Here is a 21,248-nt window from a genome sequence, read left to right on the forward strand (position 1 = left end):
AGTCTTGTGACCATTTACACCATGTCATTAACCAGCGTTATGCCTGATCCATCATCGACCATGCTGACTACCTTCTGCCTATCTGACTTTTATGCCACTATAAGTTGGTAAAAGGATAGTTGTCAAAAAAAGGATAACAAATATAAAGTTCACCTCATTAAAGAATTCTCACTCTAAACTTATCTTTATCAATATTTACTTTATCAGCTGGACCCAGGAGCAGGGCACCTGCTCTCGGTTGTTTCATACAGTATGTACCTTGCTACTATGTTAAGCTTGGCTGAATTACTACTCTATGAATGCAAACTGCAAGAGGAACCAACTCACTGAGCAGAACTAAGCATGGCTGAACTCCCTGGTTGCTGTTTTCCATAGAAAATCACTGTGGACACGTTTTCTAAGAGTGCATCTGCAGCAATTTCTTTCTTTTGGGAGAATTCTTCCTTCTTCATGTTTTGGCAAGTATGGAGTGAGTATATATATATATATATATATATATATATATATATATATATATATATATATATGTATATATATATTCAAGGTGTGTGTGTGTGTGTGTGGGGGGGGGGCACATAGGGGCTTGTCACCCTGAAAAAATGCTTAAAGTTATTTTTTATGTTGGGCTGATTTTCTAACCAGTTGTGTTCAGTCTGTTGGCTCTATATGGAGTGTTGTAACTTGACAAGTCATAGTGGAAGTGGCAAACACAGTTGTCATTGTAGTGGCATTGGCAGTTAGACTCTTCTCCAGCTATTAAGCAGCTTTTTCTTATCTTTACCTTGCTAAGAGACTGCAGCAGATAAGTAACTCCTGCATCTGAACACCACTGTAAGCCAACTGCAACAACTCTACTGAAACTTGGATATGTGATCTGATAAACTTGCCCTGTGGACATACAGTCTGCTCATAGACATGAACATTTTTTATGTTCTGCTGTCTCTGATAAACAATTATTCCTAAGTCATACTTCCCCCTCATCAATGCTTTCTTCCATTCCTGCAAAAATATACAGCTGCTCATGACTTTAAAGTACTGGCATATTACATTTCAGAGTTCCAGTGTTTCTTATTTGTAAACTTTTTTTCATGTTGACAAACTGTTTTGAAATATTCTCATTGTCCCAGCCTAACGTTATTCCAACGAACTATAGAAATGCAGCCATCTTGACCAAATTCCTTAATCTGAATGTGACCTTGTTCTCCACTGGACATTAAAGCATTTAAATCATAGATTATAATCAATAAACATATATGTACATTTTATAATCTGATATTTGTTGTCACTCATCACAGTAGAACTCTGAAAATGAAATTGTCATTTGCGATTGTTTATTTTCTGAACCCGTCTTTATATTACATGCACTGATCAGTTGTGTAACCTTTTTTAATTCTTTTTTTTTTTTTTTTTGCAGATTGTCTTGATTGTCAGGAACAGGTTGGTTACTGTTTTTTTTCTTATACTGAATTTATTTGGTTAAAAAATCTTACACTTTTGGAAATACTAAGTTGTGGCTTAGGAATATAGGAACTATACTAGGCAAATGATGCCAGGGACTGTAAGAGGTCTAGCTGTATATACCTTTAAGAAGACACACTTAAAAGTTCTTGAAACCCTTTATAAGTACTTCAGTTATACAACAACCATTTAAGTACTGAGAAACAGCATATTTTAATATAATTGGTTGTCAACCCTGGCTTACTTTATTATACAATTGTTTGATAGTTATTGATTTAGAGCTGGGTAAACTAGTCAGAAAAGTTTAGTTTTATGGTATATTTTTGATCACTGGCAGGAAAATGAGCTTGTTGAATGAGGGCATATGACAGGAAAATATACTTACATACGTCCACGTCTCTCATTAAATATTCATTCATTAGCTGGCCACGTGGGTATGTTTGGAGCTAAATTTCTGTGGCATTATGATTGTTTTACACTTAATAGCTATGAAAAATTGCTGAGCTGCTAGGCTACTTATATTATTACAAGGACACAAGCAACATATTGAGTCAGGAAATACAGGAGAATCTTAAGAACACAATTTGTCTGAAATGCAAATATGTAAATACATCAGCTGAAATTTATCCTAACTGAAATACTCATTCAGTTTGTGCTATAAACTGCTAACATAAAATCTTTCATTTGTATATGAGTAGTACACATTTATTTCATTTGTGACAGACATGTAGACTCAAAAATGTACACTGACGTGTGTGCCTATCCTGTCTAAAATTGCGAAATATACTCCTTTTTCTATTTTTCTATCTCCTTGCTGACATATTTGCATTTAAGGGTATGCTTGCTATCTCAGGAAAGCAGATAAATATTTACATACAGATGGATACCACTTTATCTTGGCCTGTGTTGTGGTGCTGCTAGAGTCTGAGGTGGTAAGTAATGGGCATAAGGCAGAGAAACTAACCTGGATGAGATGCCAGTCTAGTATAGAACAGGCATATCCATGTACATACACACACACACACACACACACACACACACACACACACACACACACACACACACACACACACACACACACACACACACTGTGACATTTACACACAAAGTGACACACACAAACCATGCATACCTAACACACATCCATATGCATACACACTCAGACATACACAGTGTGACATATTCACACAGAGTGACACATACAAAGCATGCATACCTAACACACACATCTATATACATTCACATACACACAGTGTGACATATACACACAGAGTGACTTACACAAAGCATACACACCTAACACATACATCCATGTACACACACACAAGTGCACACACACACACACACACACACACACACACACACACACACACACACACACACACACAGTGAGACATATACACACAGAGTGACATATATCTAACACACACACACCCATGTGCATGCACACATACACACCTACATACACACACATACATAGTGTGACATAAATGCACAGAGTGGCATGCACAAAGGATACATGACTAATACATACAACCATGTGTGAATAGACACACACACACACACACACACACACACACACACACACACACACACACACACACACACACACACACACACACACACATATACACACACACACACACACACACACACACACACACACACACACACACACACAACCATGTAAACCTAAAGACAATTTAGAGAACTGCCACTTTACTTAGCAGTTTGTCTTTGGGGATGTGAGAGGAAATGAGAGACCTATGGAAAATTCCACGAAAAAGATTCTCACAATAGTAAAGGAGAATGAGGCAACATTGTTAGCCTATGCACCACTGTATTACACCAGTGTACTTCCTGAGGTGCACAAATTCATGCAGTTATGTTAACATGTGAGAAATTGAAACATTTATGTTGCTACACTATCAAGTTCAGAAATACTACATATGTATGTAAACCTAGGAATATATTTATGATTTCAATCGTCTATGCACTTACAATAGTGACTAGCTACGACACTGTCAGTGGAATCATAACGTTATCGATGTAAATATGTGTCATTTCACTGTGCACCCTAGAACCACTTGTGTTCCATCTTTCATCCCCATATCACAATAATATCAAATGTATGCACTACTGCATACGACATAATATACAATTGAAAAAAAAGTGTTGCTAAATATGTACATGACAGATGTTATCAAGTATAAGAAAAACATACAATTACATACAACCATTAATACAGACCTAGCAGCTCATATTGGTGCATTATATACAGACGTTATCCGGTCTCAGTAGTTTATTTATGGTGTATGTATATTTCATTGGCTATTTTAATGGCTAGGAAGTACCATTTTGCTCTGTGCTTGACTATGTTCATTGTAATTTTTTGATATTTTAACAGCTTTGTTGGTGGCTAATTTAGCCTGAGTATGTAAGGATGTCTTAACTTTGGAATTACTGACATTTAATTATAAATCATTAAAACATGAACAGACACTTGTGCAGATACATTTGTGGTTTGCATTGTGAGTTCTGGGAGTGCCACATTGTAATTCAAAGAAGTGAGTTGTTGGCTAAAAGTACTTATTGAGGAGAGTCACTATAATGAAAAGCAAAGAACAGACTCTACAGTTGAACTAGTGCATGAAAACTCCTGCAGAGATATGATGAATGAAGAAGTCTTTTCTAAGAAAGCCCTAATGAATAGAAACTGAAAGATGATGAGAGCACTTTGGTCTTATCATGGTAATACCAAGACCAGGATAGCAGAAAGAGGAGTCACTCAGGGATGAGAGGAGATGATGTCAGTAGGAGACACCCAAGGTGATACAGTGAACAGCATGTAGTGGTGTAACGCTTGGAAATCTTACAAGTGAATTGTCTGTGGAATGGTCAGAATAACATGACTCAGATGCCTGGCCCCTTTGTTTTGGATGAGTGGAGAACCAAAACAACAGCAGCAGCAGCCAAACCCAAACGCTAACTTTTTTTGGCTTGTCGATTCTTTCAGGATTTGGTTGTTATTGTGACAGCATGACTTCTCTGTAAGTTTCCAGCTCTTCTCATTCTGGGATTATATTGCAAGACGATTTGCTCAGTATTTACATACCTCAATGGACTGTGTTTTGCAACCTCACCACACCTGCATGGGGACTGCAAGGAGTGGAATAAACCTGAGAGCTGCCACTACTGTTCATGGCAGCTTCAGTTACTTGTGTTTAATGGCCCTGTCCCACTATCTTTGCAAGTATGGTTGCAATGTGGCATAAATACTGAGCATGACCCTGCCCTGGGCTCAAGGATGGGAATGCCCCCAATATGCCTGCCATACATCCCAGACTAAATAATATACCTTGCCCACAGATGAACTCTCCCATCCCAGATGCAAGCTGCTAAAATATCCATTTCCTGCCCAACTTTTGTAGGTGTCCAAGCCACTAATTATAGCTGGGTTATCCCTGTCCTAGCCAGAGCTCCATCCATCTGTTCCATGGAACTGGACTGAAAAGCAAACATCAACTCTAAGAAAAGGCAGAGGTATGGAGAGGAACAACATGAGAATAGTTTTAATCTCTTCAGATCTGATTTTGAAAGGTGAAGTTTTGTGTACCTTACTAAAACTTTTGAATCTTGCTCCCACTCAAGTATCTGATTACACTACTTTAGATACTGACGTTATGAAGTTTTGTGGGAAAGTAAATTTTAGAAAATAAATTTTGAAAGTGATTTATGCTAATCAGTGTGATGTTACTTAAGCTACAAATGATGCTAGTAGCGATAGTCTATTAATTTTAAGTGTGTATATTGTTGACCCTGATGTGGATGAAAATAATATATTAGACGAACAGACTTTTTTAACTGGCTGTGGTCATTTATCTGTACCTCCTTTTAATGTTAAGAGCAAATTAATGTTACCAAAGAGCAATTAATGTATACAGATATAAATGGAAAAATGCCAAATATGTTTTGGTTTATCTTAGGGTTTTCATGTTATTAATTCCATAAAAGACATCATCAGATGAAAAATAAAACACATATTTAAAATAAATATTTTAAATGATTACCAGCTTATCACACGATGCAAAATATCTAATCCTATTAAATAAATAATCAGAATCAATGTTTCAGTTTCGTAGGCTTCAACATTGCTTTAAAACTGATCATGGGGGTTACTTATAAGGTTACCACAGTGTGTACACCTCCTGTTCATGATGAGGAGGTAAACTTTTTGAATTCAGAGGCAGCCCTAACATGGTGCTCCAGCACAAAAATGTGCAGCACCTTGTCGGGCTGTCTCTAAGGTCATGCTACATGCAAATAATGCAGCCCAGGGGAGATGCAGATGATAATTATCTGTGTGCCTTCTCCCATTAAAACCACCACGAAGAAAGCATCTATATGCTGCCCTGCTCATGAAAATGGTCAGATGTGTAGGTCAGCATGGGCACCCCTACCTTGCTGTGGTAGTGAAATCAATCAAAAGGCTGTATTCAACCATCATGGAAAAGGCACGTACTGGGAATTTTAGTAATAAGGTAGGGTCAGAAGGTGGGTGAGTGAGTGTATGTGAGGATCTGCATGTGTGAGAGTGTTTGTGTATGTGTGTTTGTGAGTGTGTGTGTGTGTGTGTGTGTGTGTGTGTGTGTGTGTGTGTGTGTGTGTGTGTGTGTGTGTGTGTGTGTGTGTGTGTGTGTGTGTGTGTGTGTGTGTGTGTGTGTGTGTGTGTGTGAATGGATGAGTGTTTGAGTGTGGATGGGTGTGGAGCTGTGTGTGTGTGTGTAATGTGTATGTGTGTGTGAGTATGAGTTGAGGTGGCTGTCATTTCTGGGTGGTACCATCCACCACTAATACTTCTTCTGTGCCATAGAGGCACTTTGGATCATGAGTGTGAGAAGCACTAGCAAATAGGGATGCTACTTATGAGACATAACATCACATTAACACATGGGGATCAGGAGGTGGTGGGAGCACTTGACACCATGGATTGGACATGCAGCAGACATGTGGACAGGTTTGAGGATTACTGTTTGAATGTGTACTTATATTTGAATGGGTACTTGTGTATGTGTGGGAGAGTGACTGAGGATGGAGAGATTCCTAGGAGTACACAATGTGGAAACAGAGATTAACTTCAAAGAAGTACAGATCACCTTTTATCTGTTGCATTTTCTAATTTAAAAATGCATGCTTCTCAGATAGCAACATGAACAATGTATTTACAGGCATATGTAGAATACCCACATGACTGATTGCATTTTTTAATTGCAATACTTTAAGGAAGTTATTGCTTTCTCTTTCTCTGTCCCCCCATATATATTATATATATATATATATATATATATATATATATATATATATATATATATATATATATATATATATATATATATATATATATATATATATATATATATATATATAAATATATATATATATAGAGAGAGAGAGAGATTAGTTATAGATATAGGTATAAATAGATGCATACTCATTTACTGTACATAGTTTTATACTATAATTGTAACACCGAAATATGCACTTTTAATTAGTACTCTAATCACTGATGTTATCATCATTTTCAAATGTACATTTCCAATTTAAATTTCTTTTGTAACAATCAGTGGTTCATTACCCAAAATTCCAGCCAAATCTGAATACTCCTTAAACATGTCCTAAAATTTATATAAAATATTTTGACAGTTCAAAAATCAAGGCAATGTGTAAGCTAGAATGAATAAAAATTGATACAATTTACCAATTTATCAACAACAGGCATACTTGCTCTAGTCTAAATCAATGACCTAAAATTGCTATTTCTTATTAAATGTAACAATTTCATTATCAAAAGTGATTCAGGATGTGACCTAAAGATGAATCCATATAGGATATAATGCACTGGTACAAGCATACATTTCTAAATAATTTAGCCATCAATGTACTATCATTAACATGTTTATATATAGTTAGATATAAGAAATGAATTTACTGCATGTCATATTTCAGGTTATATTATAGAAAACATGCTTGTATTCCATCTATTTATAAATAAAAAGATAGTTTCAAGGCCTCTGTTCCACATGACAAATACAGTGTCAATAAAAAATAATTGGTCCTTATACAAGAATGTTTATTTCAAGTGGTTAAAAACTAAAATCCTGTAATTGGGTAGTATGCAGCACCCTTTGTGACTCAAAGCTTTTGCCTACAAATTTATTTTTAAGAATAAAAAAGTTGTCAAATAAACCAATAACCTACAACCAGCTGTAGTTGTAAAGCAGTATGCAGACAACTTGCCTTCAATGAAATGCATAGGTGAAAATCATTTGGTACCAATATCATGCAGTGTGCACAGATAGAAACACACAGTTTCAATAGTTACCAACAAAAAAGCAGCACTTTTATCTAATAATGTAAACTTTTCAATAAAATCAGCTGGGTTTCTTAGAAATGACAAAATCTCTATTATCATTGCCTTCGCCATTTACTCAATATAAATTGGAAATGTTTCAGTAGCTGAAACAGTCACTGAAATACTAGGGCTTAAAGGTAGTAAAACAAAATACTTCTACACTTTAGACATGCCAAATATCAGAAATACAACAACAAAATAATTAGCTAACATTTAGCAGTATCACCAAATTCTAATACCTTTTCCACAATGTTTTTAACGCTAGATGCCCATCTTTTAAAGTTGCAGTTCATATGCAGCCATGTTGGCAATTATTGTTAATATTTTGTTCCCATGGTTAGCACAATTCTTCATCGGCTCCTTACTTCCTCTGATGGATTCAAAATGAAGACAAAGGTACCAGTTTTCAGTTTATTCTCTTTTGACTAATATTTAAGCTATACATTTTCTTTTTAGGAGGATGTTTTAGTTAACTTCTAAGGTACTTCTCTACAATACATTCAAAATTTGCAGTATATGTATGAAAAAAGGTTAAAAACAGAAAGCTTTCTAAATATGTGCGTACATTCTTCTGTAAGTTAATCCGAATTTACCTTGCTTAGAAAACAGCAGTTTGAGCTTCAGCTTATCTGTGTAAGTCTTCTATGATATAATAGTATCAAGAAGTGAAGCCTTTCTTGGAACACAAGGCAATCATTTCTACAAAATCAAAACTTGATCATTAGATTTTTTGCTCAAAAAGTTAAAGATCTTTAAGGTAGTATTATCCTTAAGTGCTGGTTCCATCACCATGTTCCTCTGTTGTGATTCCACCTTTTATTCCTTTGCCATGGCTGCCAACATCTAGGGTAATCAGCTAATTAATTTCTATTCAATAGCCATTGGAATTGGTAGAATAGTCTATCTGATAGATTACTGTCTGTTGATGACTGGACTTCTCCCTGCTTTGCTGTTGGAGAGTAGAAATTGGATGACTTGCAACCCCTGTTCTGTTTAAATCACTAATCACTGTTTTTGGCTAGCATATATGATCTCCTTGGGGAAGTTGCTTAATATTGGTGACATTCCACCACAACTGAAACACCATCATTGTCCAGATTGTCATTGTTGAAAGCCTCTCTACTAATATACTGATTACACATTGTCAGCTTAACTTACTGAACTTTTTGTGCAAGTTATTCACAAAACCATGTGTATATTTCAGTATTTAAATATTTTTAACAATTCATTCACTTTAGTCGCCTCAGCTGTCATTAATGTCTTTAAAGAGTCCAGCATGTCCTGTATTGCTTCCTGTAGTTCCAATATCTCCAAAGTATGATCTCTAATTGACAATTCTATATATGATAGCCATTTTTCATTAATCAATTTCTAGTACTTTAAAAATACACCAGAATATATACTAACTGTTGAGAATGTTGCAATCCTGAAACCCAACTATACCCAAGTTTGCTTTTATATCATAAACTTCTCCAAATTCTGTAACAAGTCATTCATATTGGCATATTGGCATTAACAGGAACATTAACTTGAATAAATAAAGCCAAATTACTGAATGGATTATCAGTAGGTTGTAGGCATTTTTAGCACATCAATGCTTTGGAGATTTCAGTGTAGAGCGTGTAATAACACCAAGAAGATAATTAGTGCAGGTAAGCACTGGAACAACTTGTAAAGGCTTAGTAAAATAAATTCAGAATGAAAGAAAAATATTTCTGAGTTTTAATACTGTATAAAGCATAGACCAAAATAAAGCAACAGTGTAAACGAACAAAATGCAACATGGTTTCCAGCTCGCATTAACTCTTTTATCTTATTTATTACATAAAAGACTTTGTCAAACATAAAATCAGCTACACTTATAAAACCCACAATTTAAATGATTACAAATGTGTCACATATTGCAAAACATCCAGTCCCATTAAACAATAATAGAAACCAATACATCAGTTTTATAGGCTTTAATACTGGTTAAAATGATATTAATCATATCATTCAGGTCTAGCACATGAGAAGACTTGAATATATTTTGCCATCTACATTCTTTGTGTTCTTACTCAAGATCTTTATCTCCTCTTATGTTATCATAATTGTCAAAACATAAAATAAATAAGACTTGAAATTTCTGCACTGTAATGAATGCCTGTGCTATGTTTTATCTCAACCATACAACTAAATGGCATACACGTGCTCAGAAATTAATTTTTAGCTATATTTTTCAAATATATATGGGTCTACTTCAGAAGACTGAAAAAACAAAAGACTGAATCCCAAAAGACTGAAAATTCAAAATACTGAATGATGAAATTTGGCCCTTCTCCATTGTTGCGCAATCTTGAAGTTGATACATATAGTTAGCAGGGTGTGATGAGGGGAGCAGTGGGGCTTGACCCCTGCATTAAAAATGTGTTTGGTATTTTGAATTTTGAATTTTCAGTCTTTTGGGATCCAGTCTTTTGGTTTGTCAGTCTTATGAAGTAGACCCATATCAATCTCTCTATCTATTTATATATATATATATATATATATATATATATATATATATATATATATATATATATATATATAGTTTACTAGTATAATCTCAAAATTTAAAATAAAAAGTGTACTTATTAGCGGTGTTTCGCCGAAAGTATATATTACCGAACGTCCCTAATGTCGTAAAATAGCTGTTAATGCCGAAAATGTCGATCACGACATTTTCAGCACTTAACAGCAATCCCACTCTTCCCGTAACTCCCTAACTAACCTAACATCCCGTTTATGCTGGGGGGCAAGCCCCCTGTGCTCCCCACACCCCACAACTTAATATTCCAACTCCGAGATCGCACTACAGTGAGGAAAGGGGTGTATTTCCCTAACCGCACTGTACCACAATCCCTTACATGAGCGAACATTATATTTGTGAATGCACAGTCCATTCGCAATTATACTGTTCGCTCACGTAAACTTCCGAAATATGAAGTATTCGAACATCTGTTGTTCGAATACTTCATAGCCGTGCATTTCAATAGGAAACCTATAGATATATATATATACATATATATATATATATATATATATATATATATATATATATATATAGATATAGATATTATAACTCGCAGGTAGCTACATAAACAATGTATTTAAAGTCATGTTTAAAATCTCCTGGTGATCTGTAACATTTTTCTATTAATGTACTATAAAAACATCTCTGTAGTGCTCTTTCCTGACTATTAATCTTATTACTGTTGCTACCATCATTTTCAGATATATGTTTCAAATATAAATTTCTTTTTGTAGCAATCAAATGTTTATTGCGCAATACTTTACCCACCTCTAAATACCAATGAAACATGTGCCAAAATCCTATATAATATTTTTGGTAATTCAAAAATCAACAGAATTTGTAAAATATAATGAATAACATAATTTCCGCAACCATTACTAAGGAACAGGTCATAAATGCACATTTCAAGGCTGAAAGCTCTGCATTGCTGGGCCTCGATAACATCCTGGGGTTTTAGTAAATAGCATGAAATATGACCTCTCTGGTCCACTTGAATCACTTTTCAGCTGGAGCCTTCAGTCAGATTTCTTGCCCAAGGAGTGGAAGATGGCTGCAGTCATTCACTGCTCAAAGGAGGTCCAACCACTGATCCGGGTAACTACATGCCCATAAGTCTTACCAGCCTCATATGTAAGGCCATGGAAAGAATCATCATGGACATGATAAATGAGGACATAGATAACCTGCTGCTGGATCCATCACAGTTTGGCTTTCTTAAAGAAAGGTTATGCCTATTAATTCTGGTAAGACTGCGCACACAGCTTACCTCAGCCTGGCCAAGACTTTTGATCCAATACTCCACTCAGGCATTATAGATAAGCTCACTAATTTAGGTATAAACCCTTTTATCACTCACCGGATAGCCAATTGGCTCACTGATAGGACCCAGGAGGTAATAATAGTTGAGGCCACCTCCACCAAGATGTCAGTCACTAGCGGAGCTCCAAGGGCTCACTATTGGGCCTGAACCTTTTTAAATGCTAAGGGTTTATGGCTGACTAAGTTTGCAGAAGATTGCAAGCTGGGGGTTATCATTGACTCCCCTGCAGACACTAGCATTCTTCAAGAAGATCTATCGCTGACTAACAAATGGTGCCAATACCATGGTCTTAAACACAGTCCAACAAAATGATCTGAACATTTGTGGTGATTTCACTATTGACTGGAAACTGGAAAAAGCATGGATGATTCATATATATGGCACAAAACTATGAAACTTGGCTGCCAGCTGACACTATAGAGAAGTCACTTATTGTTATTGTATCTGATTATCTGTTGAATACTTGCTGAAATTGTGATACCTCTGCTTGCAATACTTACAATGAAGTATACATGTTTTGCCTCTGAAACCATTCTGAGTTTAGAGACTAATTTTCCATTTGGCACTTTGTTATCGCTTTCATTGTTAACCAGATAAAGTCTTATATGACTATGTTACAATGCTGCACTTTCACCTGCTTGATTGCTTTTCATCCTTTTTGGCAACTGGTAGAATTTTGTCATTATGCTGTTTTTTTCCATTATGTGTCTAAATGGCTAAAGATGTAATTGCAGGTCATTCAGTGCTGTAGTCATCCAGCCTACTTTGTAACCTTTGCTGGCTCATTGCTGGAAATGCCTTGCTGTTTCCTGTTTTTTTTTTTCAGATTATATCTGAGACATGCGATTCTTTGGTCTGTAATCAGTTGCACTATTAATCTGCCTGTTTCATTGTGATTTTTTTCATTTTCCATTGGAACTACATTCTCCTGAAATTTAAGTTTTGTAATTAATGGTTAAGTGGTGTTTCACTTATCACTGTTTCATTGCTAAAACTTGTCTCCCTGCAAGTCATTTTTGCTTGTGTTTTGGTCACTATTGAAAATACTTTGCAGCTCCAGGATGAATGGACTACAGTTTATAAAAAACAATTAAGGAGCTTTAATTTATATTTCATTTTGGTTAAATATACAACAAAGTAATTGGGGCAACTTATTTTTACAACTGTAGTTTTCTCAAGTGGAATACTTTTTTTGAACAATGATAATAATTCTTTAATAATTTTAGTGCTTACACATTCAAGACACTCTGCCAGCCATCACTTATTCGCACTTGGTCAAGAAATACAACTATGATCATTCATATTCAGTATGCCTACAGCTGGGCTCTTTTTCATTCACTTACTGATTTGTATTAATCATATATTTTAGAAATATTTATTTATATTGTCCTGACTTTCTTTGTTGTATTCATTGATCACACTTCATTTTTTTTGTATTTGCATTATAGTTTTATCATTCATTTTTTGTGTTGTCTTAAGTTTATCAAGTGTTTTAATGTAAGCACTTAAACTGAATTGACCTGTGTTGCACTCTATTAGTTTGTAATTTCATGTTTCCCACAGGATATATAAGAACAGAATTTTCTCAGGTTTACAGTCTGAATATGCATTCATATTCTATTGCTCTGTAATATGCATATTGCACATTGCATTATCTTCCCCATCCACATGAGAAAGCATGATTACATATGTATATCTATAAATATATTTATTTCTATAGCCACATATATCTATATTTATATTTACATTTACGTGTGGTTAAATGTCAGAACATCAATAAGCACTTTTTTCCCTGCAACTCAGAGACTGGTTTATTGCTTTTAACATGGGCCTTGCAGGGAATCAGGCAGGTCTAATTATCCTATTCCTATGATGTGGAAAAAAAAGGAATAAATCAATATGGCACACCTGATCCAGCCAATAACAGTGAAAGAACCCATGGTGTGTGTGTGTATGTGTGAGTGTGTGTGTGTGTGTGTGTGTGTGTGTGTGTGTGTGTGTGTGTGTGTGTGTGTGTGTGTGTATGTACACAAAAATGTGTATATATATATATATATATATATATATATATATATATATATGTATATACTTACACACACACACACACACACACACACACAACAGACATACTCACACACAGGTTCCATGTCTGATAAAGGCTACAGACAGATAAACAAACCAGATGATGTCTTGACCTAACCATAAAATAAATATGTATATATATAAAATGAAAATAAAAATCAAAACAATTAAAATTCCCCCAGATTCAGCAAGCTCTGCACAGCATGCAGAAATAGTGCAGGAGGTGCTGGAGGCAATATGTCCGCAGTGTGATCCAGGAATAAGCTCCTGGGACGTGCACGAGTGCTCCGGCACTATTTCTGCATGGACACAGCTCGTGTATGCAAATGACCCCATTTGCAGGTGAAAACCATGCAACTGAGGTGAATTTGTGATCCAGGAAGCTGGCAGCCAGCCATGCAGCACTAGTGTAGTCTGCAGAAATGTACTCGGTTAGTAACCGAGTACATTTCTGCAAACTACAAAACAGAGCCATGACAGCTCCAAATAAAGGGTGCATATTATGTTGAAAGCATGCCGATGGCCAAATATATGGCCATTGGCATGGAAAACAGTTGCAAAAATAAAAAAAAAAAAATGTTTATTTTTTTTAGCCCATTTCTGCTGTTTAAGCATAGGGCAGGAGCGCACAAATGATGGCGTGCTGAAAATAAAAAAAAAAAAACTGAAATAAGCATTGTATCCAAAATCACTAGTTTGCCATTATACTCAATGGCAGACAGAAGACAATATGGCCAGTGAATAGTGGTTGATAAGGGGGAAGGCTCAGTGTGGGACTTGTAACTAGACCTTAGAAGGCAATCCTATGCAAATGAGGGGAATGATACTGAATCTCAGATGCCCCCTCATGGCTAGCCAGGCCTACACCCAACCGTGTCAGTTCAGGAAGATCATGGTGCAAGTCTAAGAGCTAGCTGACATCATAGAGGGGTGTGTCAGGCATACTGTAAGCTTATTGGAGCCCTGTGGCTCGGGTTTGCCTTGAGCTTAGCAGAGCTAAGCAAGGGGTGTGTCTGAGGCTGTCTAGTACTCTTTAGATTGCCTAAGCAGGTGTACATGCCGCGCACTGGGTTTTAAAGGGAAAAAAAAAGTAAACCAGGAAATAGCAGCTCTATGCATATCTGAGCACTGTGTTTGCACGGCGCACCCCTGGGCTTAAACAGGAAGGCAATGGGAAGGGAAAACAGCAGCAGGAAGGTAATCAAGGAGAACTACCATAGCTGGCAGATGAAATGTATCAGAATCAGACAATTACACAGGCAGCAGACCAGCCCAGCCCAGCACACCACTATAAACTATGCAAACACCTTTCCCTATGGATTTTCCCACAAACTCTACACCACCGGTGTACACGAGCGGGAACATTTTACCAAACAAAAGCAACAAAATGATAGGGGCTGCAGCAACTATCATAAATCAACATGTGGAAGAGGCTGAGGGTGGTGAGGATGAGAATGCTGATGACCAACCCACAGTGAGGAGAAGGAGAAGAGTGTACAGACCAAGGGTAACCTACCAGGGGCTACATGAGCTGGAGATATTGGAGCACTATAGGGTGGACAGGGACCTCTTACAGCAAATTGTTGAGCTGTGCTGGCACAAAACTATGAAACTTGGCTGCCAGCTGACACTATAGAGAAGTCACTTATTGTTATTGTATCTGATTATCTGTTGAATACTTGCTGAAATTGTGATACCTCTGCTTGCAATACTTACAATGAAGTATACATGTTTTGCCTCTGAAACCATTCTGAGTTTAGAGACTAATTTTCCATTTGGCACTTTGTTATCGCTTTCATTGTTAACCAGATAAAGTCTTATATGACTATGTTACAATGCTGCACTTTCACCTGCTTGATTGCTTTTCATCCTTTTTGGCAACTGGTAGAATTTTGTCATTATGCTGTTTTTTTCCATTATGTGTCTGAATGGCTAAAGATGTAATTGCAAGTCATTCAGTGCTGTAGTCATCCAGCCTACTTTGTAACCTTTGCTGGCTCATTGCTGGAAATGCCTTGCTGTTTCCTGTTTTTTTTTCAGATTATATCTGAGACATGCGATTCTTTGGTCTGTAATCAGTTGCACTATTAATCTGCCTGTTTCATTGTGATTTTTTTCATTTTCCATTGGAACTACATTCACCTGAAATTTAAGTTTTGTAATTAATGGTTAAGTGGTGTTTCACTTATCACTGTTTCATTGCTAAAACTTGTCTCCCTGCAAGTCATTTTTGCTTGTGTTTTGGTCACTATTGAAAATACTTTGCAGCTCCAGGATGAATGGACTACAGTTTATAAAAAAACAATTAAGGAGCTTTAATTTATATTTCATTTCGGTTAAATATACAACAAAGTAATTGGGGCAACTTATTTTTACAACTGTAGTTTTCTCAAGTGGAATACTTTTTTTGAACAATGATAATAATTCTTTAATAATCTTAGTGCTTACACATTCAAGACACTCTGCCAGCCATCACTTATTCGCACTTGGTCAAGAAATACAACTATGATCATTCATATTCAGTATGCCTACAGCTGGGCTCTTTTTCATTCACTTACTGATTTGTATTAATCATATATTTTAGAAATATTTATTTATATTGTCCTGACTTTCTTTGTTGTATTCATTGATCACACTTCATTTTTTTTTGTATTTGCATTATAGTTTTATCATTCATTTTTTGTGTTGTCTTAAGTTTATCAAGTGTTTTAATGTAAGCACTTAAACTGAATTGACCTGTGTTGCACTCTATTAGTTTGTAATTTCATGTTTCCCACAGGATATATAAGAACAGAATTTTCTCAGGTTTACAGTCTGAATATGCATTCATATTCTATTGCTCTGTAATATGCATATTGCACATTGCATTATCTTCCCCATCCACATGAGAAAGCATGATTACATATGTATATCTATAAATATATTTATTTGTATAGCCACATATATCTATATTTATATTTACGTGTGGTTAAATGTCAGAACATCAATAAGCACTTTTTTCCCTGCAACTCAGAGACTGGTTTATTGCTTTAAACATGGGCCTTGCAGGGAATCAGGCAGGTCTAATTATCCTATTCCTATGATGTGGAAAAAAAAAGGAATAAATCAATATGGCACACTTGATCCAGCCAATAACGGTGAAAGAACCCATGGTGTGTGTGTATGTGTGAGTTTGTGTGTATGTGTGAGTGAGTGTGTGTGTGTGTGTGTGTGTGTGTGTGTGTGTGTGTGTGTGTGTGTGTGTGTGTGTATATGTACACAAAAATGTATATATATATATATATATATATATATATATACTTACACACACACACACACACACACACACACACACACACACACACACACACACACACACACACACTCAACACAGACACAGTCACACACAGGTTCCATGTCTGATAAAGGCTACAGACAGATAAACAAACCAGATGATGTCTTGACATAACCATAAAATAAATATGTATATATATGAAATGAAAATAAAAATCAAAACAATTAAAATTCCCCCAGATTCAGCAAGCTCTGCATGGCATGCAGAAATAGTGCAGGAGCTGCTGGAGGCAATATGTCCGCAGTGTGATCCAGGAATAAGCTCCCGGGACGTGCACGAGTGCTCCGGCACTATTTCTGCATGGACACAGCTCGTGTATGCAAATGACCCCATTTGCAGGTGAAAACCATGCAAATGAGGTGAATTTGTGATCCAGGAAGCTGGCAGCCAGCCATGCAGCACTAGTGTAGTCTGCAGAAATGTACTCGGTTAGTAACCGAGTACATTTCTGCAAACTACAAAACAGAGCCATGACAGCTCCAAATAAAGGGTGCATATTATGTTGAAAGCTTGCCGATGGCCAAATATATGGCCATTGGCATGGAAAACAGTTGCAAAAATAAAAAAAAAAAATGTTTATTTTTTTTTTAGCCCATTTCTGCTGTTTAAGCATAGGGCAGGAGCGCACAAACGATGGCGTGCTGAAAATAAAAAAAAAAAACTGAAATAAGCATTGTATCCAAAATCACTATTTTGCCATTATACTCAATGGCAGGCAGAAGACAACATGGCCAGTGAGTAGTGGTTGATAAGGGGAAAGGCTCAGTGTGGGACTTGTAACTAGGCCTTAGCAGGCAATCCTATGCAAATGAGGGGAATGATACTGAATCTCAGATGCCCCCTCATGGCTAGCCAGGCCTACACCCAACCGTGTCAGTTCAGGAAGATCATGGTGCAAGTCTAAGAGCTAGCTGATATCATAGAGGGGGTGTGTCAGGCATACTGTAAGCTTATTGGAGCCCTGTGGCTCGGGTTTGCCTTGAGCTTAGCAGAGCTAAGCAAGGGGTGTGTCTGAGGCTGTCTAGTACTCTTTAGATTGCCTAAGCAGGTGTACATGCCGCGCACTGGGTTTTAAAGGAAAAAAAAAGTAAACCAGGAAATAGCAGCTCTATGCATGTCTGAGCACTGTGTTTGCACGGCGCACCCCTGGGCTTAAACACGAAGGCAATGGGAAGGGAAAACAGCAGTAGGAAGGTAATCAAGGAGAACTAGCATAGTTGAGAGGTGAAATGTATCAGAATCAGACAATTACACAGGCAGCAGACCAGACCAGCACACCACTGTAAACCAAGCAAACACCTTTCCCTATGGTTTTTCCCACAAACTCTACACCACCGGTGTACACAAGCGGGAACATTTTACCAAACAAAGGCAACAAAATGATAGGGGCTGCAGCAGCTATCATAAATCAACATGTGGAAGAGGCTGAGGGTGGTGAGGATGAGAATGCTGATGACCAACCCACAGTGAGGAGAAGGAGAAGAGTGTACAGACCAAGGGTAACCTACCAGGGGCTACATGAGCTGGAGATAGTGGAGCACTATAGGGTGGACAGGGACCTCTTATAGCAAATTGTTGAGCTGTGCTGGCCACACCTCACACACAGAACCAACATAGGGAAATCCATCCCAGTGGATACCAAGGTATGTGTAGGCCTAAGAATACTAGCCACAGGTACCTTCCAAAGGCCAACTGGGGATATCATGGGGATCTCACAGACATCAGCATCCAGGGTACTCTACTAGTTCCTGGTTGCCATGTCAAAACATGCCAGTGAGCATGTATATTTCCACAACACCGTTAGGCATCGGCCAGCAATATGCATCTCTTCCAACAAACAGCAGAATACCCTGAGGTAGTGGGTGCTATAGACTACATGCACATACACAGCAAAACACCATCCGGTGAGTGGGGTAGGGTCTACATCAACCACAAGGGCTTCCCCTCCATCAACTGCCAGGTCATGTGCGATGCCCAGGGCATTATAATGAATGTGTATGCTTGCTGCCCTGGAAGTTATGACGACTCCCATATCTGGCATCTGACGCAGCTATACATATACACATCTATATATGTCTACACATATACAGATATATAGATATATATGCACATATAGTTATAGATATCTACATATATGCCAATATTATATATATATATATATATATATATATATATATATATATATATATATATATATATATATATATAATCTATATATATATATATATATATATATATATATATATATATATATATATATATACAGATCTATAAATGGCCCTATATATGATGCACTATACAGATGTGTATAAATACATATCTATGAATATATATGTGTCTGTACATGTAGACATATATCTACATACGTGGGTCTATCTGAGTTCATCGACATGTTAAAATGTCGAAAACGAATTAACCGACACGAGAATGTCGAAAGTCACGTCACCGATGCCAGAAGATCGACGAGGCAGAAGACCGACGGAAGAAGACACTGACGCTGAGAAGCTGCGATGGGGAAAGGATATGTAAGTCTGCGGTAGTGACGGACGATAGGGTGCGAGTAAGGTAAGTGTGCGATGCTGGTGTTTAGTAGGGGTAGGGGTGGGATAAGTGAGTTAGGGTTAGGGCGCGGGTTAGGTGAGTGTGCGAGTAAGGTAAGTGTGCAATGTTGGTGTTTTGTAGGGGTAGGGGTGGGATAAGTGAGTTAGGGTTAGGCGGTTAGGTGAGTGTGAGTAAGGTAAGTGTCGATGTTGGTGTTTTGTAGGGGTAGGGGTGGGATAAGTGAGTTAGGGTTAGGCGGGTTAGGTGAGTGTGCGATAGTGACGGACCTTAGGGTAAGGGTTTGGGTCAGGGTTGTGGATAGTTGTGTATGTATGGGTTAGTGTTTGTTTGTAAGGATTTTGGTGTGCTTGTGTTGTGTGTGTGAGTGTTGGATAGGGGATGTGTTTTGTTTGTTGGTATGTTGTGTCGGGTGTATGCGATGTCGTGTTTGTGAACTGTCGATCTTCTGGCGTCGGTGATATGAGTTTCGCTGTTTTGGTGTCGGTTATTTCGTTTTCGGTATTTTAAAATGTCGATGAACTCAGATAGATCCACATACGTATATGTATATATACATATTCTTGTCATGTGGAAACATTACTGTTTTGTATACCTTCCCAAATGTATCACACCGTATGTATCTGATATGTGTATATTTAGATATAACAACATATGTGATGCAACAGTAATATCACTAACATGTACTATACAATTGTAGAAGTCGCAGCGATTGTTCAATACTATTCAATATGTCTACTGACAGATGTATTGGAAAAACAATAACTGTCTTCACAGCTGTCATGGCGTATTGGTTAACTGTTGTGACTATAGTGTACAGGGTCCTGGGTTCAAGGACTGTCTATTTTATTGCTGGGCAAAAGAAGGGCTGTTGGATACAGCATAGTTAAGACAGTTTTGAGGAGCTTTAAGCACGTTTGTGTGGGTTTGCATGAAGCTAAGACATGCTAAGCTACAGTTAAACATACGGGCGCTTACACCATGTAGGCTTTGCTTACCTCTGCACAAATCTGCTTAGCTGTTATATTGCAGAATTGCTGACACCTGCTAAGCATAGCTCAGCCCTGGTAACCTGTGCTCACATCCCAGTCTGATAACATAGCAGGGTAATAACATCTGTAATAGGTGTATGTAATACCATGTACATAAAATGCATCTATGTGCTGTAATTACAGTAGCAAGGGGTGAGCCTCCTGTCTGGGACACTTGAGTATATATGACCTGTACAACACTCTTATCCATGTGAATTTGTTACATACAAGGGTAGTATCCCAGGTTATGTGCAGTCACACTGCCATGTAGTGTATCATGACATTACTACTGTTGACAGTGCTTTCCCAAGCAAGAGTAGATTGCTAATTGTAGTATTGACAACAAACACCCCTGCATGCATAGATGGTGTGTGAGCTCTGTCACATTATATATTTCCTACTGGATAATGATCTGACATGTGGAAATTAACTGTAGACTACTGTCTGTATAGCACATGTCAGTAGGGACTGCCAACATGTAGTAATGGCATACCTATCGG

At 37.2% G+C, this 21,248-nt stretch overlaps 1 protein-coding gene across 3 annotated transcripts in view; it reads left to right on the top strand.

The window, feature by feature from the left end:
* The window catches only part of SV2B (synaptic vesicle glycoprotein 2B), a 1,975,281-nt gene that overhangs the window by 521,074 nt on the left and 1,432,959 nt on the right, over positions 1 to 21,248 (top strand). For 2 of the 3 annotated variants that reach the window (XM_044078366.1, XM_044078367.1), the window contains exon 2: positions 1,415 to 1,437. The exons of the other annotated variant lie outside the window; for it this stretch is intronic. The gene's annotated coding sequence lies outside the window, so the exon portion shown is untranslated. The remainder of the gene's footprint in view (positions 1 to 1,414; positions 1,438 to 21,248) is intronic. 3 annotated transcript variants of the gene reach the window in all.

Source organism: Protopterus annectens, chromosome 7.part0, assembly GCF_019279795.1.
Source record: "Protopterus annectens isolate FY-2018-M chromosome 7.part0, PAN1.0, whole genome shotgun sequence".
NCBI lineage: Eukaryota > Metazoa > Chordata > Ceratodontiformes > Protopteridae > Protopterus > Protopterus annectens.